The sequence below is a fragment of the Lissotriton vulgaris genome, chromosome 11 (genome assembly GCF_964263255.1).
Source record: "Lissotriton vulgaris chromosome 11, aLisVul1.2, whole genome shotgun sequence".
Taxonomy (NCBI): domain Eukaryota; kingdom Metazoa; phylum Chordata; class Amphibia; order Caudata; family Salamandridae; genus Lissotriton; species Lissotriton vulgaris.
In genome coordinates this window covers 353,786,676-353,812,620 of record NC_141699.1, presented here as the reverse complement: position 1 = coordinate 353,812,620, position 25,945 = coordinate 353,786,676, and the positions used below count along the sequence as shown (strand labels likewise).

The 25,945-nt window shown below is 42.9% G+C and overlaps 1 pseudogene; it reads left to right on the top strand.

Moving 5' to 3' along the window:
- Positions 1–20,389: 20,389 nt before the first annotated feature.
- Positions 20,390–20,542, top strand: LOC147679763 (U4 spliceosomal RNA; annotated as a pseudogene).
- Positions 20,543–25,945: the final 5,403 nt, after the last annotated feature.

The following is a 25,945-nucleotide window of genomic DNA, read 5'->3' as shown; positions in this document are numbered from 1 at the left end:
TATATAAATTATACATAGTATATTGCAATATAAACATAAATATAAAAAAAGTGCATGGTGCGGACCAACTCCTCTTATCATTTAGACTATGGTTATGTCATGGTGTTAACTATATGGCACAGGTGACATTATCCTAAAGTGGTCATAGGTATGTGTGGAGGTCCTCCGTGGTGTTAAGACCTCCCGGCCACTTTGAGTTAAACTCCAAAATATATTTGGTTTCCAGCCTGCGCATACATGCCTCCCTGTCACCTCCTCTTCTGGTAAGTGCTACAGACTCGATGGCAAAATATTTGAGACACTGAGGCTTACTGTTGTGACACGCCTCAAAGTGTCTGGCCACTGGATAGCTTTGGTCCTTATTTACAATGGCGCGCAGATGTTGCAAAATACTTGCTGCTGCCAATGTATTTGAGTTTGCAATCGCACTCTAAAATGTACACACAGTATTCCGTCCTAAAGGTTAGGTGTTGTTTTATTTCCCTAGTAGTTTTGGGGATTACTGTTGTATATTTTTTGGTGTTGACACCATGTTGGCAGGCTTTACATGCCAGGCATTTGTAGAAGCCCCTGCTGATCGGTCTCCAAGGCTCCTTGCCTATGTAGTCTTGACTATTTTTAGAGAGGATGGAGCCCATACTCAGACTTTTTCGAAAAGTAATTGATGGATTAGGGGGCATCACATCACCAATCGTGGGATCATCTTTTACAAAGTGCCAGTTTCTCCTGACGATACTCCTAAGTTCTTTCTCCTGTTTGGAGTAGGTCAGAATGAGTCTAACTTCATTAGTGTTGTCACTTTGTTTCACTCTCCTAGTCAGCAAATCACCTCTGTCTTTGACCCTAGATTTCTTTATAGCAGTGTTCACTATTTTGGCAGTGTAACCCCTATCTACAAATCTTTGAAAACTTTCCTGTTGTTTAACAATCATATCTTCCTGATTGCTACAAATACGGCGGATGCGTAGCATCTCGCCATAGGGTATTGATTTGATTAGATGTTGGGGATGAGCACTCGTAGCATGTAAAAGAGTGTTACCTGCCGTCGGTTTTCTAAAAAGAGTACTGGAAATCACATTATTACATATAAAAACCTGTACATCTAAAAATGTTACCGATTCCCTGCTTACATCAGAGGTAAAATGCAGATTAAGATCATTGTCATTGATGTCATGTATAAAATTTAAAACACTTTCCTCGGAACCACGCCATACAATAAATAAGTCGTCAATAAATCTGAGCCAACAAGTAACATTAGTAGTCCAATATTCTTCAAATTTTCGCAGGAGGACCAGTTCCTCCCACCACCCCATAAAGAGGCACGCGTAACTGGGGGAGAAACTGGCCCCCATTGCTACACCCTGGACTTGTTGGTACATTTGACCGTTAAAAATGAAAAAGTTATTGTTGAGGCAGAATTTTAGCATATCCAAGAGCATTTTGGTGTGTTGGGCCAGTTCAATGGGCCTGCGGCTAAGATAATACTCACATGCCCGCAGGCCATCCTTGTGCTTTATACATGTGTATAATGAACTGACGTCTAACGTTACCAACAACAAGTCGGGGCTCCATGTTACATCCTCCAACTTTCGCAGAAAGTCACTAGAGTCTTGTACATATGACTTTAAAGACTTCATGTGTGGCTGCAAAAAGTAGTCAATGTACCTTGAAAGATTTTCCAAGGGGCCACCACATGCTGCGATTATTGGTCTTCCTGGGGGTTTGGAGATATTCTTATGGACTTTTGGTATGAAATAAATATATGGTGTGAGTGAATGATCTTTTTTGATGAACTTAAACTCATCTCCACTTAGCATACCAAGGCCCTTCCATGCCACCAGGTTCTTTGATAAGGCCTCCAACATCACCCTGTATTTCTGGGGGGTGCTCTTGGAATAACATTGTGGGTCATCTAATTGCCTATGAGCCTCCTCCAGGTACTCCGTAGCTGGCCATAAAACAATGTTCCCACCTTTGTCTGAATTTCGAACAATAACTTCAGCATTTTTCAATTTGATGGACAATTGATTTATTTTTCTCTCCTGGTTTGTAAATTGACGCTTATTCTTGTCAGTCTTTAAGGCCATCTTTTTCACTTGTTGCACCACAACATCACTAAATGAGTCAAGACCATCCCGTGCCGCCAGGGGAATGTATTTGGACTTGGGCTTGAATGGGGTAATTGGTTTCCTTTGACCACTGGACGCCACTATCTCCTGTGTCCCCAAAGCCTCATCAATCCCCAGCTGGCAGATGTCACGATACAAGTTTAGGTCACTGACTGCCAATTCTGAGGTGCTAGTGGTGGATCTGGTTGGGGCATTTTCTGTGCCGGTTGCCTTATTAAGGAATTGTTTTTTCAATTTTAATTTCCTTATAAATCTGTATATACCTGCCCTCGTGGTAGTATACGAAAAGTTGGACTCAGGACAAAAGCTTAGGCCTAAGCTTAGTAGTTGCTCTTCTGCAGCTGATAGTTCTATTGGGCTGAGGTTAATTATAGATTTTGTTTGTTTCTTCTCGCTGGATTGGTCTCCATCACAGCTCACAGTTATTGAAGAATCCATAGTGTTGTCCTTGATTAGGCCTGGGGTTTCTTGCTCCTTCCCCGACCCCGACCTCGTCCCCGCTTGGTTGGCTCGCCTTTGTTTGGCTGCTTTTCTTCTGCCCCTCCTGCGTTGGGACTTGGTTGGGACAATTTTCCCTGGAAGTGCGATCTTAGGGTTGCCTTTCTGCCATCTTTCAAGACCGCCAACTCTTCCCCCATCGTCAGAACAAGGTTGCCTCTTGCCCCTTCATTGTCTGAGCCGCTTTCTGCAGCTGAGCTGTATGTAGATATTTCCTCAGATTCCGCCAGCACTGCCCCTGCACTGGCTGCTCCTCTCTTATTCACTGTGGCTCTTCTTAGATTGTCGTATCGACGTGCAAATGTGAATATTTGGCCATTCGCGTAGTCGTCCCGATCTCTTTTGAATTTATAAATTTTTCTTGTTTTGATTTTTTCTTCCTCCTTTGCAAGTCTGGTTAACATTTCACTCCTCATTTTGGTAGTCTGCGGGGTCTCCTTGTCGCCTTGCAGTGCTTTTATTTTTTCTTCAAGAATATCTATCTTGGTCTGAAGTTCCTCTCCGTCAATCTCAGCAAACTTCACTAAGATCTGCATTAGTTTGCGCGAGGACTCAAGATTGCACTGACCCCATTCTTCCATCATTAAGGGGTTTGGGTTTTCATAGCTGGGGGCCAGCATGATGCGCAGTCCTCTAGGGACTCTCCCAACATCCAAATATCTCTTGAGGGAGCGTGCTTCCCACCATTTGGACTGTTCGTTTCTTTTAAGCTTTTCTAATTCCTTGAACAAGTCTCTGGCGGTACTCGTTGTTGCTCCCTCAGGCCCCCCTGCCCCGACTTCCTTCTCAGCAGTTTCCTCCTGCTCTATATCGTCAGAAAACATTGCTTGTGCAGCGAGCTCACGGGCCCTCCGTACATCGCCTGACATCTTCTACCTAATGGCAATTATTAGTAAGTGCTGAATAGCGTGCAATTTAAACCGCTGTTATATATGCTAAAATAGTCAATGTCAGCAGCAGCTGACTCTAGCGTTTATACACGTACCTCCACACTCCGTGTGTCACCGTATGTGCTTCTATCCTCTATGTGCCTCATATACATATATACATACATACATACATATATATATACATACATATACACACACATATATATATATATATATATGTATATATATATATATATATATATATATATATATATATATATATATATATATATATATATATATATATATATATATATATATATATATATATATATGTATGTATGCATTGTCATCCTCATGGTTATTGTATTGGCTGAGCTGTAAGTAATATCCTTAGTTGTTTTAAGACAAGGCTTGCAACTACCCTCACACACCTAAAAAATGTGTAGGGTCTGCAGTAGAATGCAAAAAAAATATATATTTTTAATGACATTTCTGCAAACAAGGACAGGAGTATACGTGACAGGCCAGGGCAGGCATCCCTGTCAGATATACGCATCACATCAACAGTTACACGATAATTGTAGGGCATCCCCCACTTCCGCTAGAGTACAAATTGTGGAATAACCTAGGTGGGGGTCTCCCCTTATAATTAGATCTGGAAGAAATGGTCCAACACCCTCCCCTAGGAGGAAGGCTGCTAGTAGACACCTCCGAAGCTGGGAGTCCCATGGAGAGATAACAAAGATAAACATAAGAAAAAAGAAAAGGAAACTAAAACCCCAGATTCAACTCGGGGCAGGTCATGTTATCCATTTATATTTATGTGCTCAGTGGTTTGACCCAGTAGGCGGATAATGGAAAGTGAACTTGACAGGGAGGGCGGGGAGCAAAGGGAGAATAATAAAGATGATGGGTGGAACACCGTCAGTATCCTCCAAGGGAATGCTGGCAACGTGGCCACCTGGACCATGACGGAATGGGTCCTCGGTAGGACTCCAATATGTCCCCTCTAGCAATCAGTCCCTGGTGATGTTACACACAAATCCCAACTCACTTTATACCTTTCTCCTGAATGATCTTTTATGGAGAAGCAAGTGGGGGCCAATGTGCGGCTTCAGGGAAAGCTTCCACATGTAGTGCAAAGGGTATGCTTAGGTCAACTCACAATGCAGGGCAGACTTGGCCAGTGCTTACTACATACGTACCTCACCCAGAACAAGACTACCTTCCTACAACAGAAACTACAGAGATGTTCGCTGAGATTATAATCTTATCCAGACAGTTGAGGCAGCACATCATATACCATTGAGCTTTGAGGGACTGTGCAAACAACTACATAGGCATAGGGTACAGCTTTCAGTCCCCAGACAATAAATGGAATATAATGGAGAAGGACCTCACCAAACAGAATGAGGCACAATGTTGGTTAGCAAGAAAGACCCATCAATTAGAATTGGTCTTTCATTCTACTCCACAGGATAAACACTGAATATTAAATATGTGTTTACCAAGGGGCATGGTACCAAATATGAAATGGGGCTAATAGTAGGGAAGTGTGTATGCTACAATATGCATGACCACACATGGCATTTCTTCAATCGCACTACTGCCAGAAGTAATGAAACAGATACAGGAAAACATGAAGCTTTAGCTGCAGTAGACTTTGGGATGAAGCTTGTATGTAACATGGAGACTCCTTGGTAATATTAAATGCGATTCAGCACTGCTGGTTATTCTCCAAAGATATGCTGCTACTTGAGAAGATAAGAAGGAGGTGGAGTTGCCAAATATAATATCCCAAATATATATTTCATTGGGAAGAGATACACAAGGAGTGAGACAATAGAGACCCTAATTAAAATGAGTGCAGAAGGACAGAGGGTGAGATCCCCCCTCCCCCCCCCAAAAAAGGAATGATGGAGCTGCAATAATTCAGTGTGGATAGTACAAAGATAGGAGAGAAACTAAAGCTCCAGTGAGATATCAATCCTCTGAAGAGCACTATTGTTATTTTTCATAGGATCGAAGGGATGAGAAGCAAAGTCAATTATAGCTGCCTGTTCTCCAGGCCCTGAGAAGGGACACGCTTATCATCAGGGAAGGGGTGATAGATCAGGACCAAGACCCTCAAAGCAACAATTTATGAAGAAAGAGGTAGCTGAAGCAAGGATATCATTGCTTCACAGAGAACTCTACTAAGGTATGCACCATGGCTGATCGCTGCACTAGAGAGTGCAATGGAAATAACTATAGCCCGAAAAAACATGAAGTGCTTCCAAACAGACCAGATTTAATTCGTAAACTACAAATATAGATTGAAAGAGATTTTGAATGAATAATCTTATTGACTCACTAGTGCCCCTGCCACTTAAGGACCACTATGCAACTAAGTGGGCATTACAACTGGCTCTTGCATTATATACAGAGGTTCAACACAACATGTGATTCCTGTGAGAGATGAACAGCAAATAAAAAAACAATATCCAATAAAGCTTGAGGCATAAAAAGATCTGAAACAAATTATAGGTGAATTATAGTAACAGGGAATTTTAGTTCTGTGTCCATTCATGATGAACAGGTCTGTTTACCCAATTTTAAAGCCTGATAAGTCTTGGAGAATCATTTTAGACTATCAAATACTATACTATCACAATTGCAATGAACTTACATTGCAAAACATTTGCAGTAGAGAATGCACGCAGCATTGGATTAATGATTCAGCTAACACGTAAACAATACAAAATCACTTTAGATACAGCAAATGGATTTTTTCACACAAAGTGTAGCACCAGAATCATATCATTTGATCACTTTTACATTAGGAGGATCCGAAGCAGTTAAGACAACTCCCTCAGGGGTATGAAATAGCATTGGAGTGCTCTCTACAACAATAATCAAATCACTGCACTGTAGCCTGAATATAGTTTCCTATGTCAGTCTCTTATGCAGAACAGATGATCGTTTGGAAATAAAGTTACAACACATGGTCAACATAGAGAGCTTGCTGAAGTAGATATATGATTTATTTCAGGAAATTTAAAATGCTCTTTTTGAATGTAACAACTTCATCAGTTCCTACCTTAATTGTAACTGATTCATAATTTGTATGTGCTGGTATATGAAGTTGACTTAAAGCATTGGGAGATATTTGTTTACGAAGACTGATGGAGAGATGATGAGAGCTAAGCATCCCAGGTCTTGGATAGCTGCACTTCAATTACAGCTTCCATTGGTGGCGCTCCAGCACACGCTAGCACACCAGATTGAGGGATTTTACTCTAAACACAATTCTGACACTCAGCAGGCTGCAATCCCTGCAGTGCAGGTTTGTAAAGTATAAGCAATGGCCCTGTCAAAAATCAGGATTGATACAGATATCGACAAAGCAGGTCTATCATCACACAGTAAACAAGCTCTACCTCCTGGCTTTCTGGAGATGTACAATCACTTTCTGGGAAAATATGGTTACCTTACAGTTCGCATACCTAAAATGGAAGAACACCCCGTGCAAATGAGTCTAACCAATTGAGCATAATTAAAGCTGACCATGAAGGTCTAGGCTCTGTGCCCAAAAATAATCAAGAAGTATGCACCAGTGCTTTAAGTGGAAACAAATAAATGCAGTTACTCACTAAATTGAGTCATGGACTATGATTAGAATGTGAGATGGTGACGTGTGCTCCTCAAGGAAGGACAAGGTGGCACTGGGTTTCAACCATCTATTTGAGTTTAGGATTTCTCAGTGTACAACTGTTCACACAGTACAGAGATATTTCTACCCACTGTTGAGTATTCTGTTTGTCTGTGTTGCCCAATGCAGCTGTAATTTTTGCTGGAGGGCTGACAGTGAAGACACTGCAGTATTCTGGGTAGGTTTTCAGAAAGTGTTATTATGCTAATGATATTCCAATCAGTTTGCTGTCAGTGCAGACGATTTGAAGAATTAAGGATATGTCCATCACCGAGCACTTTCACAGCAGTCCAGTGTCTTGATGATCAGCCCTTCTGACCCACTGCCCCATTCCAGGGGTGTAATAGAGAATGCAAAAAGCCTGCAAGGTGTGGGCTCTGTGTGAAAGTATGGGTGGTGTTTGGACAAAATATTGAATTGTAAATATCGGGACACAAAAATATATTTAAAAAAATATTGTGATACAAAAATATAGTCATGTAGATATATTGTTGTTAATAACGTTGTTATTAATATTGTTTTAGATAATATAGTCATAATCATTTAATATTTTAATTTTCCTAATGTGTTTTAGTTCATACCCTGACCCCTGCCCTCACCACGTCTTCAACAAGGCCGACGCTGTCATCGCACCCCACCTGCGAGACATCATCAACACATCCTTCGACACCACCATCTTCCCCGAGAGCTGGAAACACGCCGAACTCAGCGCTCTACTCAAGAAACCAACAGCGGACCCCACCGACCTCAAGAATTACCGCCCCATCTCGCTCCTCCCGTTTCCAGCCAAAGTCAACAAGCAGATGGCCGCTTTCCTCGAGACGAACGGATCCCTCGACCCCTCAAAGTCCGGCTTCCGAGCCAACCACAGCACCGAGACCGCCCTCATCGCCGCCACCGATGACATCCGAGCCCTGATGGACAACGGAGAAACAGCGGCCCTCATCCTCCTAGACCTCTCCGCGGCATTCGACACGGTCTGCCACCGCACCCTAGTACGGCGCCTCAGCAACGTCGGAATCCAGGACAAGGCGCTGGAATGGATCATCTCCTTCCTCGACGGGAGAACACAGAGAGTCCGCCTAACACCGTACAAGTCAGAGGCCACCGAAGTCATCTGCGGCGTCCCCCAAGGATCATCTCTGAGCCCCACCCTCTTCAACGTCTACATGAGCCCCCTCGCGGCCATCGTACGCAAACACAACCTCAGCATAACCTCCTACGCCGACGACACCCAGCTGATCCTCTCCCTGACCAACGACCCCGCCGCCGCCAGAGCCAACCTGCACGAAGGGATGAAAGAGGTAGCCGAGTGGATGACGACCAGCCGCCTGAAACTGAACTCGGACAAGACGGAGGTCCTCATCCTGGGCTCCTCTCCCTCCACCTGGGACGACTCCTGGTGGCCTCCCGCCCTGGGCACCGCACCCAAACCGACAGACCATGCACGCAACCTGGGCTTCATCCTGGACTCCTCCCTCTCCATGACCAGGCAAGTCAACAACGTCTCCTCGGCATGCTTCAACATGCTACGCATGCTACGGAAGATCTTCTGGTGGATCCCCACCGAGACCAGGAAGACCGTCACCCAGGCCCTCGTCACCAGCCGACTGGACTACGGCAACGCCCTCTACGCCGGTACCACCGCCAAGCTCCAGAAGAGACTCCAGCGGATCCAGAACGCCTCAGCCAGACTCATCCTCGACATCCCACGAACCAGCCACATCTCCGGACATCTGAGAGACCTTCACTGGCTCCCCGTCAACAAAAGAATCACCTTCCGCCTCCTCACCCACGCACACAAAGCCCTACACGACCAAGACCCGAGCTACCTCAACAGCCGAGTCAACTTCTAAGGTCCCAAACGCCACCTCCGATCAGCCAACCACGCCCTCGCCGCCGTCCCCCGCATCCGAAGAGCGACTACAGGAGGAAGGTCCTTCTCCTACCTGGCCGCCAAGACCTGGAACTCCCTCCCTCCCGACCTGCGCCTGACCCAAGACCACCTCTCCTTCAGGAAGAAGCTGAAGACCTGGCTGTTCGAGCAGTAGCGGCTCCCCCCCCCCCCCTCCCAGCGCCTTGAGACCCTACGGGTATGTAGCGCGCTTTATAAGTGTCACTGATTGATTGATTGATTGATATACTAATTTTATGTTATTAATATTGTATAATTGTTAATAACATTTTTAAATATTGTTTGTAATTTTTTGTGATTTATAATTTTTAATTTAAGCTCTAAACATAATTTATAGTGTTGTAGTAGTTTGCTAGGTTTGTGGGGCTATAGGGTGGAAAGCTAATTATGTAATTAATAATTATCCGTTAATTATTAATTATCTAATTGATGATTAATTATGTAAATTGTATGATAACATATATTTGTTAGTTTTATTTTAGGTGTGGGCTGCTGGGTTTGTAGGAGTATAGGGCAGGATGCTAATTAAGTAATAATCAATTACCAATTCATTATTAATTTACTGTTAATTATTTAAGTGATTATTAATTATGTAAATTGTGTAATAACTTTATATATTAGTTACAGTATAGGTGCAGGCTGTTGGGTTTGTAGGGATATAGGATGGGAAGTTAAATAGTTAAGCCTTAATTATCAATTATATATTTATTATTAATTATTTAATTGATAATTAATTATGTACATTATGTAATATTGATTTAATGTGGTTATATTTTAGTTGTGGGTTGCTAGGTTTGTAGGGGTTTAGGGTTCAATGTTAATTAAGTAATCATTCCTGAACAAATATTAATTGTTAATAAATTAGTTAATTGATGATCAAATATGTAAATTGTGTTATACTTATTTACTATTTAGTTTAATTTTTAAGTGTGTGGGCATATTGTGGGAAGTTAATGCATAACAATTGTTTTAGATTGTTATTAAATTGTTTAAAAATCATGTAAATTGTTAAAAAAAATTCTTTTTCTCTCTCTCTCTCTAGAGGTCTGATGTAATTGCCAGGGCTGGTGGGAATTACTGCTGCTGTGCTTTTGTTACAGGGGCCGACTGTGCAGCACTGCTGCAAAACCGGCCTACAGTAATGAAAACGCCCCCCCACCGGTCCAAAACCACCCCCCACCCTTATGGCTCATCGGCAAAATGCCCAGTGCTCGCTATGGCCAGTCCAGCCCAGTATTCATATATGAAATGTGCTTTCGTATGTGAAGTACTTTCCCTACTTTTGCACAGACTGGAGTAAGCATAGTAAATGTAATCCCTTGGAAGTCCAACATTTTCCCTACTTTTGCACATACTGGAGTGGAAATGGTAAATCTTACCCCTCCGAGGTCCAATGCTTTCCGTACTGTTGCACATACATGAATGGGAATAGTAATTCTTACCCTATTCTAAGTCTAACACTTTCATGACAGTTGCACACACTCAAGTGGGGATAGTAAATGTAATCCTCTGAGCTCCAGCACTTTCCCTACTGTTGCACAGACTGGAGTGGGAATAGTAAATCTTAAACCTCTGAAGACCAACACTTTCCCTAAGTCCAATACTTTTCCAACTGTTGCCCTGTTTGGAGTGGGGATAGTAAATGTAAGCCCTCTGAAAGCCTACACTTTCACTACCTTTGCACAAAATGCAGTGGGATAACATATCTAATATTCCAATACTGTTTTAATATTGTTCAAATATGTCTATTATTATTATTTGTTTATTTTGTAATGTTATGCTACATATATATATACACACATATTTCACAATAAGATCGTTAAGTAAACTTAAAAAAATATTGTTTTTAAATACATATAAAGTTTAAAATAGTAAGTCTTAAATGTTTGAATATCTCACATTATACTTATAGAAACACACGCACATGTATATACATAAATGAAACTTAAAAAACATACAGCCTGATTCATCAAGCCGAAATCGGCTCGCAAAGGGCCAGATTCTCAGAATCTGGCGCTTTGCGAAGGCGATTTTTGCATTTGGGATTCATCATCCCAAATGCAAAAATCGCTATTTAGAAACTCGCAAATTTGCAAGGAATAGCATTTACGGAATCTCTATTAGAGATTCCTTAAATGCTATTCTTGAAACATTTTAAAATTGCGAAATCGCAAATTTCGGCCGCTATTTACCGCGAGGTCAAACCTCGTGGTAAATAGCGAAAACATAGAAAAATGCTTTTAAAAGCATTTTTCTAATTTGCGTGTTACACACACATGTCCGTAAGCACGTCAAGTCATGTGATCTTAAAATAACACTTTGCATTGGTTGTTAACAGTTTTTTTTACAACTAATGAAAACCCCACCCATTTCCTTCACTACCTCTTTCACTTTGGAGGGAACAAGACCTTTTCCTTTCTTCTCTTCAATAATTTGCAAAGAATGGCTGCAAGACCACCAAGCAGCAGTGATGACTCTGATGACTTTCTCCAGGAAGAACCTCCTCAGCCAAAAGTGAAGCAGCACTTCATATGGAAGTTTTTTAACATTCCAGAAGGAGAGAAGAAGGTAAATGCTCCTAAAGTGGAATGTAAGATCTGCAACACTATTCTGTCTCGTGGTGACCCCAGGAAAAAATACAGCTTTGGGAACTCCACAATAATCAGGCATGTTCAAAGAAGGCACCCCCAAAACTATGCCCGGGAGAGTGTCAGGGACCTGGCACGGAAAGCACCTGGAGATGGCGCCTCGACTTCCACCGGAGGAGCAACATCATCGGGGAGAGGAAGAGCAGCCGAGCTGATACCAAATATTCAGCCTGTTTTTAATAACATTACCATTAGGTGTAAGCAGTGTGACGAACTGCTTTGTTATGGAGAAGAGAGTATCCGACTAATTGTTCGAAAAAGAGAAGAACATCGCTGCCCTCCCCAGCCCTAATTTTTCCCCTTTTTTTTGCTCCTGTTGAGCATTTTGGCATTCCCTAGTTTTTTTTTTGTTCTGGAAAAAACCCCAAAACAAATTAAAAACGTTCTGAAAAAAAAAAAGAAATAAAACTAAAAAAAGAAGAAAAAAAACATTTTATTTTAGAACTACCTCCAATTCTCCCAAAAGACCTATATCCTTTATATATTGTAAAGGAGTGAATGAAGTGGTGCGCTCAGGGTGCACGTACCGGTGAGCGTACATGGGAACGCACCCAGCGCTTACCCCGCGAAAATTGCAAAAAAAAAAAGGTTTTTTTGCCCTTCAGGGTCCATCTAGGCCCCCCTCAGAAAACCTAGGGGGTCAGGGGGTGTGTACCCTGCCCCCTTTTAATAATTTCCCCCTATTTATTTTCACCTCTTGTGTCTCGATTCTACCGAGACACAAGATGGCGGACTCGCGGGACTGTTTAGAGTGTTGTCAGCTTTCCGCTTGCGCACTCCCGTAGCGTGCCGGGTACGCTCCCCGGTACGCGTACCGGTGAGCGCTAGGAGCGCAAAGTTAATTTTCAAAAAAACCACTGGAGCAAATTTCACCAAATATAGCAAAGGCACATCTGCGTACCAGTCCCTACAATTTTGCAAAGTTTGGCGTAATTTCGTTTAGCGGTTCAGGCTGTAGCCTTGTCAATTCGTCCTTTGGAAACTAACATAAGAAAAACACGTTTTGGGACCCCCCTTTTTTCTCAGCCCCCACTTCACGAATCCCCCCGAAACTTTCAGGGAAGGAGCGGAGCGGAGCTGTCCTAAATTTTTGAAAATTATACGCAAATTCCTCAACCGGCGCTAAACTTATTCCCAATAGAATGTTGCGGATTTCCTATGGTAGCTAGGTCCTAACTATACCTACCTAATGGCGACCGCCAGTAGGTAATACACACTCATACACATATATATGAGGGTGTGTGTGTATATACCTGGTATATGCCAGGTATTATGAAGTAATGAAACTTGTACTCAAATCATAGGTACTGCCAGGACACATGTTTTCCAATACACACACCTCTAGACAGGAATGCCTTCCCCCTTGAGCAAAAGAAAGTAAACCCCGTTATGGGTTGGCATGCTTTGCAGACGCTGGTGGCTAGCTCGCACAGACGGGTGTTCCGCTGAGTTTGGGGGCAGGTTAGCATGCTTCCTCTTATCATCATTTAAGTAGACCATGTACCTTGGCACACACATCAGGCAGAGGTGCCCAGTGGAAGCATGAGGCGCAGGCAGGTGTGGTAGTGGTGGTCCCTACCTCATTTCACAGGTTCACCCCCTGCTGGGTCTACCTAACGATCATCTCAATTGTGCTACACACCATTAGGCACTTTCTGTCAGCTGAGGTGTAAGTGTGTCTGGTTAGGGCTGATATGGATGGGAGGGAGCACTAATACAGACAACCACAAGAGCACATTCTGCAGTTATTGTTAAGGTTAAATTGATTAATTGATGGCATGTTGCCAGTTGCTTCAGTTAAGCAAATTTTCCTTGGGAGTGGTCAGCGAACATCAGACTGCATTGTTGGCGGTTAAGCAGTTGTCAGGCCTTTTGGATATGTGTTTTTAGCTCAGGCATGTCCAATTATGGGTTAAAGTGCCTAAAGCCTGCCCTAAGAATACATGTTCACAGGCATGTGAAGCGGGAGAACTGTAAGGGGCCTGGGTTCGACCTCTGGTTACAGGCTCAGATCCTGGTAGGTCCACTTAGTATCTCGTCCTTCTGAGGTCGATGAAACAAATACCATTGAGTTGATTAACAATAACAAGGGCAAACGCTCCCGCACTTTAGCTTTGGCTGACAACAACGCAGGCTGTGGAAGTTGTCATCCAACAAGTGTGCTATGGGCCAAATCTTGGGGAACCCCCTGGGTTAAGCACAGATTCGCTACTAAGTAGTGAAGGAAACTTGTCATTCCCAGTACTCAAGAAAGGGCAGGTATCTATACATTTAGTTCCCCTGTGGTCCACACGGTCCTGGCTGCTCCCTGGTATACAAACAGAATTCGGGGAGGGCAAGGCGTTGCCTGGGAAGGTGAATGGCGGAATGTGATGGACATACTCCAACAAGTGCTATACTTATATAACTGGGTGATAGGAATGAAGGTGGGCTTGTTAACCTTTTACCTCCACCCATTTTGGCATATCTGGTCAGGAGTGGCTTGTCAAAGCTATTGCTCTTCAGCCAGGCAATGTTAACAGGGAACCAACACCTTACCAAACGTTTTAGGTCATCCTGGGCACATATATATGAAGGTCTGGGCAAGCTGGGTGGGCCGTAAGCCATCCTGGGAGTGGTGGTGTAATTGTTCAGGGCCTGAAACAGCTTCTGTAGAAGCAGCGGCCCAGGCTGGGCGGGCGGTCGCCCCTCTCACTACTGGGGTATGACAGGTGGGAGGCAATGATTTGACTTTCCAGGGCTAGAGGGTCCTGCGGCCAGAATTGAATTTCCCTGGGTTTAAGTTATGCGTCCATCCCTGAACAGAACGGCTTTGGGTTTTATCAGGCTAAAGTCCACAGGGAGTTGAAAAAGGATGGGGGCACCTGTCCATGAGGGGCATGTTGGCCTCTGGTCCATTATGGGCTTGAACTTGTTTTTTCTGGTCCTGGGAGAGGCCTGGGAATAAGCAGGATGTAGGTAAAGATGTCTACGTTGGTGGGGGGCCCTGGTTGTGACGGTGGCTACCCCCAGAGTTGTGGAGGAGTTACAGGGCGATCCAGAGTCTGCAAGGTACAGAAGGGTACTATACTGCAGCAGCACAACAAGGGTGCTAAGCCAAGGAGACCCAGGGATGTCTTAGCGTGTCCCCTGGAAGAATTACGGCGCCCCGTTAGTCCTACATGGGGTTGTGGGTCTGAGCAACCGGGGGCTGCCTGGAATGCTCCGCCCACCTTTTGGGGGGTGTGCGCAAGGGAGTGGACTGGCAGTCCACTGATGGGAGGGGTAGCCCCACCCAATGATTGGCGACGGCCACGGTGCAATTTGGCTCATCAGGCGGGCAGGCAGCATAGGGGCTGGTTTGCCCTGGGATTGCCCGTAATATAACCCACCATGTTGGCACATTGGTTATGCAAATAAACCTGCAGCAAATTTCTCCACTAAGAACGTGTCGTATGGTTTATTTATGTATGTTGCTGCATGAGACCGGATGAATGTTGCCGATATTGGCACTATGCCGGTTGTGGGGGAAGCTGTCATTACAAAGGTGCGCTGTAACCTTCATTAGTGGGTGCAAAAACATGAGAAAAGGACTGTTATGGTGGCTGCTGTCTGATCTCCTTTGTGTAGTGGCGTGGAGGGCTTGACTGCTGAAGGATACCCGGCTTCAGCAGTAGTCTGCATACTAGATATATATCTCAGTGGGTAGGCGTACCGTTTGCCCACTCTGCTGTCACCGCAGAGAAATGGGACATGACTGATCTCTATAATGCAGACATGCTTCATACAGCTAGCTCTTTCTCATTGAAAGCAGATCGAGTTCCACACAGCTACATGGTCACATCCTTTTAACGATGATCTAAGGGTAAATGGAAACTTGACTTGTATAACGCTGCGTGGACTGAATTGTGACATCAATGTGCTTGCCATAAAAGGTTCTTCAAAACCAGTCCTTGAACTCGGCACTCACGTGGAACTCTGCGGAATTTGGCAGAGTTTTGGGGAAAATCCGTGGAATTGTACAGAGTGAAACTCCGCGAGCTCAGCCGGGCCATTTAAAACACAAAGTATGAACCTTTGATGTAAAATAAGACAGAGAAAGAGATACACCATATGGCTGCATTGTGCAATGTGAGTCCATGAAACCTGGAATCAATTTGTTTTCCTGCTTGACAAGCTGTGTGATCTTAAGCAATTACTTTATTTCACTGTGCCTCATTTTCCTTCATTGCATTTTGGAGCTGATGACCTTGTGCACATAACAAATGATTTGCGCCTAGATTCACTAATGGCATGATCATCATGGTAGTGTGGGACATGAATGTTCTAATAAATGCCAATAAATTAGGTGAAACAATCTAATGTATTAAAGTAACAAGTATTTGCATGTTTTAGAAATAAACTATTTTGAACTATGAAGAGTCAACTCTTCATGATATTTCCACATAAGGTTTGTTGCACAAAATACAAACCAGATGTGTTAATGCCATAACCTAGCCGCAAGCGCACACTTATATAAAAGGTTTACAGTCCACAAAATTATGTCCCAAAATCACAATCCGTATTTCAAACATTGTTACATACACGGACTATCGAGCGTACATGCTCGACAAAACTTATACATAGATGTGGATAATCGGGTGGTGATCCCTGAATATCCGAAACCTTTCAAGCATAATTGAATAAAGGACGCATGATAACATAGAGGGGGAGGACTGAAGGGGCTCAGTGTTGATCTTATCTGAGAAGGAAGTAAAACCAGTAACAAGATATGGATATTCTTTTAGGACGATACAGCCCTGAGGGAGTTGTGGGTTAATTCCCATTAACGACAAAACACGTGTTGGCTTTGTGGCTAGAAAGAAAGAAGTGATGGAACTGGCTGAACATTTAAAAACAACTTGGAATTGACAGTGATCTCCTGTTCACATGATTGGGGAGTGGGGTGAATCTCCTACCTTTGAGAGCACTACACATCCATACTAACATAGTGTCAGATATTGCATGCAACAACCAGATGAGCGCCAGATCTTTTTTTTGATCACCCACAATAGGCCAGCGATGTGTTAATGGCCCGACTTTTAGGACAAAGCCCGATCCCTGGTTCGGGCTTGACTCAGCTATCTCTTTTTTCGCTGGCTTGCCCATAAAATGTGTTAATGGCTTGACTCCTCTTCTACCTTATATAGCTAGGCCAGACCTGTGGCTCGGCTCTGGCTTTAATCCCCCAATTAATTTTCTACCTTGCATATCTCTGGTGGGCCTCACCAGCTCTGGACCTAGGTACAACAACACCTGCAGCACCAATGATAAAACTAGATGGAAATCAGTATCCTCTTTAGTCTGAAAGCTTCCCTCCTGTCTACTGGAGGTGAGGGAGCCCAGGGTCTAGTCAGCTGATATGAGGCTGAGAATGTGCTCCCATGCCAGGCTCTACATCCAATAGCATAAATGCACTGGTGGCAATAGGAGCATTGGAGCTCAGCAAAAATGAGTACAGACAGGGAGAGATTGCACTGCACAATAGCGTCCCATGTAGCTTGGTGTGAGTAAACATTTTTCTGAGTGAAACCTGAACCCTCACTGCAGCTAGCAACTCATAAAAATGTGGCTCTGCTTGGGGTGTGGGAGGGGTGCAGTCTTGGTAGTCAGCCGCTGGTTGTTTAAGTGGAAATTGTGCAGCTGGTAAACTATGAGTACTCTGCTTGTTAGAGATGTTCCGCTACACAAGAGTAGAACATTAAAAAGTGCTGTTACTAAGTGTTGGTGATTACCGGCCTATTTAAAGCACTGGTATGCACTACATCGTGAAATTTGCTAAGTTTAAGACACCCTGCAAACTCTATTGAAGAAAGCAAAGCATCTCTTACAATTGTGTACCTTGACCAAGTCGGCCCATTTCAGAAAGCAGATAGGTATAGACTGGTAGCAATGGACTTGTCCATATATTTTATATGGATGTGGCCATAATACCCCTTGCGCAGTCATAAAAGACTTGATAAGCTTAGTCGCAGTGTGCGGAATTCATGCATTTCTTTCTGATCAATGGCTACCTTTTACCTCTAAAGCATTTGCAGAGGCACTTGCCATGGTGGGGCTAAGTCTCCAATACTTGCACCCCTTTAGATCAAGTACAAATGGTGTTGTCAACCGAGCAAACGTCATGTTAAGCCAAGTCTTTCTTGCAAGGTCTTAGATTAGGATGAGCTGAGGGTTCAGAACCTGCTCAGTGCAGAGAGCTATAAATAATATCTCAGAATGTGTCCTATTCAGCTGTTCTCCATATGTGATGCTTTTCAGAGTAATAAGATGGGCCAATTCTTCTCTGGTCCTAAGCAGTTGTTCTGTGGAGTTCCCCAGGGATCCTCATTGAGTCCTCATATTCATATAGCCCCGCTTGCCAGGTGGTAGGATCTTTCGGCCTAGAAGTGTTATCCTATGCTGACGACACTCAAATCATGATTACCATCACTGAGAGTGTTGAAGCGTCAGCAGCAAACTTTAAAATCTGCATGCAGGTGGTGGCTTCATGGATGGTAGAGAACTATTTAAGACTCAATGGGGATAAAACTGAGATCTTAATTTTCGTAGACAAAAAGGATATTTGGTCTGAGGCATGGTGGCCAGACAAGCTTGGATCCTGCCCTCGCCCTGGCTCCAGTGCCAAAAATCTAGGCATCAAAGTGGATACCTCCCTTTCCCTGGACCCCCAAATAAATAGAACAGTTTCTACCTGTTTCAGGATGATAAGTACTCTCAAGAAGATCTTTCGATTTCTCTCCCTCCCTTAGCGGAAACAAGGCAGTGGAGGCATTTGTGCTGTCTATATTAGATTACTGCAATGCCCTTTATGTTGGGATAAATAAGGGGCTCCTACATCGACTTCAACTTGTGCAAAATGCCGCCGCCGGGCTGGTGATGGGCCTTTCTAAATTCCACTCTATATCGGCTACCATCAGAAGCCTACATTGGCTCCCTTTGTATTTGTATTTGTATTTGTATGTCGATTTGTAGAGCGCGATTGCTGCCCGGGGGCGTCCAAGCGCTAATTTGGCGTGGAGAATTGTGTTTAAAGCCCTGTGCTTGGTGCACAAGGCCTTTTACAACATGGGGTCAGAAGGCATTAAAAAACTGTTTCGTAGATATGTCCCCGGGAAGCAGCTAAGGTCGGTCAGCAAGAATCTGCTGACAGTTTCCAGGTTTAGGAAATCCAGATGAGGGGGGGCTATTTCGCTGGCTGCAGCCAATCTGTGGAATTCCCTTCCTCCATAAATTTCTACTCTGGAAATCCATTCCTTGTTCTGTAGGGCCTTGAAGACCTGGCTCTTCACCTGCTTGAAACTGTAAGCTTTTTTTCCCTAGGGACATCTCCGATCCTGATCCCTCTCCGCAGCGCCTTGATGCCCCGGGCTAAGTACGGGCTTTATAAAACCTATATTCATTCATTCATAATATATGCACTGGACCTTCCAAAATGGGAGGACACACAATATTACTAATATGTTACTCTGTTGTGGGACTTGTAGCATGCCTGAGATGGTCTAAGCCAGATTGCAACTCTAACGCTGTATCCAGTGGCTAGCTGGTGACTGAAGGTTGGTAAGCTTGTAGAAGAGGGATTGGAAATAAAGAACGAGATTGGTCCAACATATTGAGGTCCTGTGCCAGTGCTGGGGATGAAAAGTACAAGAATGGTGATACTGCTACCAGTACCTGGGAGGAAGAGGGCGAGACTGGTGTCAGTGGAACAGTGAAACTGTATCATGTAGCCATTCATATATATCAGACCAGTGCAGCTTTTGAAATGACCGCTGACTGTGTAATCAACAGCTCTATTGTTGAATCTGCTGCTGTTGGAATCCCCACCCAGAATTGAAAAGCAATCATTTCAAAGCACATATCAACAAGCAGGAATCTCTGTAAGAACTACTGACAGTGTGATTACGCACTGCCCCACCTCTACAATTTGAAAGTTAGTCAGATAAAAATTCAGAATGTTCCATTATCTGTATGTCCCAGGATTCAAGTGCAAAGTTACCAGAATGTGAGGCAATGGTAATAAATGATTTTGGGCCCTGTGTAGAGCTTGGTGGATGGGATACTCTGTCAGGAATGTGGCATATAGCCCATTTGTTGTAGTACAAATACAATATAGCCTACAGCAGTTGGAATATGGGAAACTGGATACCGGTCATGTTTTGATGGATTATCCAAGCCGCAAATCGCTAATTAAGGCCCACAATGTGGAAAAGTCTACTTACTCAATAACAGGTGAAAATAATAGGTGAATAAAGAGGTTCCTTTGCACAATAATTGGAAGAAATTGGAAGACAGTGTGAAAGAAAATATGAAACCACCTTCCATACATGTTTGGCTCACATTAGCCTTAATTACATTGATGATTTGGCTTATAATTGTGGTACTATTTGTGAGCATAGTGCAGGGAGAATATATTCCAGAGGTGAAGAATCCAGTTGCATTACTTACAATGCTAACCAAGCAAAAAGAAACACATGGAATTGTCACTCTGCTGCACAATGGTGTAAACTGGGAAGAATTAGAGCATCCAATACTAGGGCCAGCAGAAACTGTACAAGTTCCACACACTTCACATCTCTATTTATTAGACTTCTTGCTCCCGAGTCCCTTTACCAACCATCTTTGCGCAGTGGCAGTATCGTAGCCAATGAGGTTTAACCGAGGCGCGATTATTGCTTATTGAAAACTTTATCCAATACCCCGCTGTGGCGATTTGAAATATAGTCGCCATTGCAATTTTTGACAGTCCCTTTACCAATAATTGGTACGGAGACACTGTGAAGAATTTGCTTATAGAATTATGAACACAAGCTTTATTGTAAAACACTGATCCTGATCTCACCGTAGAAAATACAAGCAGACGTCCTGCTATAACCTGTATGCTGACTGGTATCTACATGTATTGAATGCAACACGAACAATAACAATGGGAACAGTGCCAGGTTCCTGTAATAGGGAACAAACCTGAGTTTAAAGCAAAATTCTTTCATTTTAAATCTCCATTGAGATACAAAAATGATTCTGACACATGTCTGTAATCAAAATGCAATAAACCTCACTGGACTGTTTACTTCTAGTCACAAATAGATCTATTCATTTTTAGATGAATATGGTGAAAACGTTTGTGCAATATGGAATAAAACCATACCAGTAACATTGGTATGGGTAACAGAAGATTAGCAGATTCAAGGATCAGATACTTACAAAATATTTTGTATTTTCTGAGTGATATAATTTAGCTGGTAATGTTTGCAGGTTTTGCTAACGTTAATGAGTTCACAATTAAATGAATGCTGTAACAGATTTGCTAAAGGAGCAGCAGTACCACAAGCATATGAAGCAGACACCAGATATGACAGAGTGCACAGTAACACCTGAGGAATAGGCAAATTCTACGAAGGATGGGTGAGTGATTTTTCATTCATTAGATCAGTGAAACAAGTTCACAACACATAGATACATTCCATGAAAATGCAAATGTTTATGCTTTTCTTAACTGTCCAAAGTAACAGAAAGGAATAAAACCTGACTCAGTTGCATTATTTGTTATGGCTACAACACATAGAATTGCTGCAGAAGCTCCTAAAAAAATAAGATAAATTAATGCAGAAATATTCACGAAACATTTACAGTAATAGACACAGATATAGAAATGATAATAAACAAAATATATTCAATTTTGGAATTATTTAAAATACTTTTGGTATTATAATAAAATTATTAGAAAGCTATAGAGGTGAACAAGAACAGTTCAAAGCTATATTTGTATTACAGACATTCGGCCCGATTATGATATCTGGTGGCCCGACTGCAATCTGCTGTTACGGCAGTCAGGAGACCGCCCGCCAAGCTGTCAGAGGTCCGACATGACCAATTACAATATGACCGTCGTGGTGGCAGTCAGAGAGTACTCCTTTACACTGCGGCTTTTGCTGTGGCCCAGGAAACAACCCGTAGCACAAGACGCAGTGTTAAGGAGCTCTTAGTGGACATCCATGCACCAGTGGCTTAACACACAAAAAAGAGTACTTTTGCAGGTACTGTTGGTTGTGTGTTGTTAATCCTTTAATACAAATATCCTTCACACATTTTAGGATACAGCCAACGCGTTTCACCCTTCAAGAGGGCTTCTTCAGGACTGTAAATACATACAACATAACTTGTTTTAAAATAATATTGACCAATTTAGTCATGACAAGAGAACACTACTGAACAGGTAAAGTGAACCTAGAATGTCATGTGCGAAGAAGAGAATAAACAGAGTCAGAGTTAGAAAGAAGAACTAACCGTGTAAAGTCAAACTATAGATTTGTAAGCTCGTTGTGATCAGTGTGAAACCGCAAGATTGTGCTTCAAACAACAAGAGTTTGTTTGAAGACGTAAATATTTAAAAAGATGTGATGATTCCCAAATGAAGCAGTGCGTCCTATGTGCAAACCAGAAAGATACACAAATCTCCAGTACCAGCAGCTTACCAAAGTATTAATATTCATGAGATGGTAAACGTGTCCAGATCAAAAGAACACCAGCGGAGACAAGCGTCATGGGACGTCGCTCATAATATCCGATATCTCCAGTGTCTCAAGGCCTAGGTACAGATAGAGATCATTCAAACTATGTAAGGTGAGCGTAGCAAATTAACACCTGGTCAAAAATGATCATGGCCAAGTCAACAAGATAGATTAGTGTCTTCAAAACCCCACTTAAAGTGGGCAAAGATGAACAAATGGCCAATTGATAAGAGGCCAGTCGTAGTTTTTGTGTTATCCTTCTTAGAGTTCCATTCTGTTTTGTGTGAAGAAAGGAGATGTGTTATACCTGCTGCTTGGCCAGTGTGACTGGGTTGTTGGACTGTTGGTGTGTGAGGTGGCAGTGGAATGTTGGTGAGTGAGGGAGTCAGTTGGTGGATTGGCTGAGCAGCAGGAAGGCTGCTCCTGGTGGGGCTTCTCTACATGATAACATCTATCCTGAATACATCTACTTGACTAATCTACATGGAACTGGACTTACTTTCATTCGCTACATATTTTGGTGACCGTTTTGGAAAAGACCTACGTGTACAAGTGGACTGAGAGAGGAAACTATGAAATTTGAACCTACATGAAACAAAGCTGAGGAATCTACCGAAAGAAGAAAATAACTTTAAGGATCCATCAGAACCTGAGGTGCTGAGAAAGACAGTATGCCCTCTAGGCCCACAAGTGTCCTAACCCACCAGACAGCCTAACACCCAGGGCATGCTGGAACATTTTACATCCTCACAAGCATATTGCAACAGTGTCATTCCCAGTGTTCTTCTATGTGCCTTCCTGCCAGCTGTGTTTGAGGATGTGGGCTGCTGGCTTGTTGCATGTGCTCGGAATGCTGTTAGCACACTAGGAGCAACTTGTGGCGCTGTTGTGAGGAACCTAAGGTGTGTTCATTATGTTTATTACAGGCATGCCTACGAGGAAGTTATGGGCTCAGCAATTTATTCCAACTTGCTGTTACGCTGGAGCAAACAAGAAACTATATTCATCGCTTTGGAAATCTGGCAATGTTCCTAAATGGTAGCGAGGAATACATGTTTCACTATTGGACCGATTTTATGTGCGAGGTATCTATATGTACTTTGGTTGATTTTTAGAGGTGAGCAATGCTTAGTTTTTATATTGTTTTGTCTCTGGCAGGCACTTTTACATTTGGCAGTTTAACTGCAGCTTTATGTATTTGAAAAAGAAACCGAGTGTCATTCTCAGCACGCATAGTCTTACCGGCATCTTGGTCTCCTGCTGTGCCTTCTTGCGATCTTCTGTGATGTCTGTTCTTGTACTGCTATTGGACGCTTTGGAGCACGATGATGCCAGGATCCATTTGGCACAGCGTCAACGGTGCATGCCGCCATCTTGTGTGTGGCTGAACAACCTAGGGGGTCAGGCCCAACAGACAGGAACCAGGTATGGCCATTTATAAATGTACAAACTAAGGGGGACCTGGTATCCTACTTACTTCTATACTTGATTTATCACAACAACCGCGCTATATTCCTTTAGTGATTGGGTTATTTATTCACCCTATTTTTTCAATAACTCTATTTTGTTTTGTGTAAGGATCTCACATCCTTATAGAAAAACACATATCAAGTGACATATATACATATTTACATATATGACAATTTACACAACATTTAGAACTTCACTACGATTTACACTAACATTAGTTTGACATCATAAACATAAATATAACACAAGACCAATGTATCATTAACATTATGGACATAAATATAACACAAGACCACTGTATCATATATATTCCAAAAATACACCAATGTATTTTCTTTGGTGTTCCTACAATTCAGTCCATTATTTCTTGAATTATGCGTGCATCCATATCAATATTTGCCATCTTAATTTGACATTGCCGACACGTTTCAAGCCACACGGAATTCTCAATGGGCTCTCATCAGGGCTTCTTAGTAATAACACATTGGGGAAATCTATAACGCAAATAAAACATATCACTCTTTAACCTCAACCCTTCTAGATATTTATAATACCCTTCACTTGCATTAAGTTCATACCTGCCGTTTTTTCTCGTAACCAATTCTGAATGACCAAGCAGCTCTCTGTGTTTGGCAGTGGGTAAACTGTTGTGGATCCTATACAAACACATTTTTTTGGGATTGAAGTACACCTGAACCGAGCTATTCTTTTTAAACTCCTTATTTAATTATTTTACTTAACATACCTTGAATCACTATTCGGGAGATGATGAGGCAGCTGTTTTAAGGGACTCGCCTTGGTGTTAAACCAAATCTGTCAAAGGAAGCGGCACTCTTTTATAGCTTCCCGCTTCACTCATTTTTGATTCATTTTTTACTTAATACTGTTGTCACCAATGGTATTTTTTCATACCTTATTTCTCTGTAATGCGCGAAGCGTTTAAATGACGCCTCTCCGTACTTCTCTGCTTTTCCCAATAAATCTCAACTTTCTGTCAAAGGGATAACAGCGTGGATATAGTTTAAAATCCACCGTCAAGCCTCATGTGGCACCCGTATTCTTGCGTTTGGCGGCAGCACTCAACTTCCTTGGCTGTTCCCGGTGCCATCCAATGCACTTCACGGATGGTTGCCGTCTTCTTCAAATTTGTGTGAGCACGCAAGCAGCGGGGTAAGCAGGGCCGGACTGAGAACCAAAACCGGCCCTGGCAAAGTGCTCGGCCGGCCCCCTGAGTGTTTGCCGGGGTCGGTTTTCGCCCGATTTTGTTACAGGGCCGATTTTGCAGCTCTGAATCTTGACGTTGTCAGCACACATACGCTGGGAGCCTCCCGGCATGTCTTTGGCTTGCGTGCACTCTTGCGTCAGCTGGCGCAACCTTGCTTTGACTGAGTGACGCTCTTCCTTAGCGTAAATCCTCAAGTCGAAGAAGTTCTGTTGTTGGCCGTCTTCCTTAAGGTTACTACGGTCATCGTGTGCAGCTTTTACATCCGTTTGTCCTGCTGAGTGGTGCCATCACGCTTCAGCGAGGAGTAAAGCTGCTGTACCATTTGGATGTGAAAGTGTAAAATCCGAAAGTCTCTCATGTCGGTTTTCCATGTACTGTGGTTTTTCTTCCGTACGGAATGGACTTGACTTGAGGTTGCGGGGAATGAGATTTTAATATCTTTTCTGATTACTTAGATACCTATCTCATTCTTCCTTTTTGGATCGATTATTATCTGTCATTGAGTAAAAGGCAAACCCCCATAGGTTAAATCAACCCCATAGACTGACGCAACTCTGAAGAACCACTTACGACTGATAAAGTTTAAAATGTTTAATATAAAATCAAAATCAATTCCATATACAATCCTCTCAGGATAAGATTCAACAAATATACAGGAACTAGAAGGAACATAAAATCCCTAAAGAACCTAAGTCTACAAAAGAAAACGATTAAAATCAATTCCAGAATTAGCAGATTAAAAAGCATAGACACAAAGTGGATCCGTTGCGTCATCTAAAAGAGAATAAACAAGTTAAATCTGTCCCTACTCTATACTAGGTGACATCCCTACTTCGCAAATTCTTTACCTAAAAAGGTGTCAGCAGTTCGACTTCCAAAGAAGTTCAAACTCTCTTAGCCTCTAATGGTAACTTATGTCGAGAAACAGTACCCTCTCTGCCTACCCATCCGCTCTCTAAGGGTCCTCG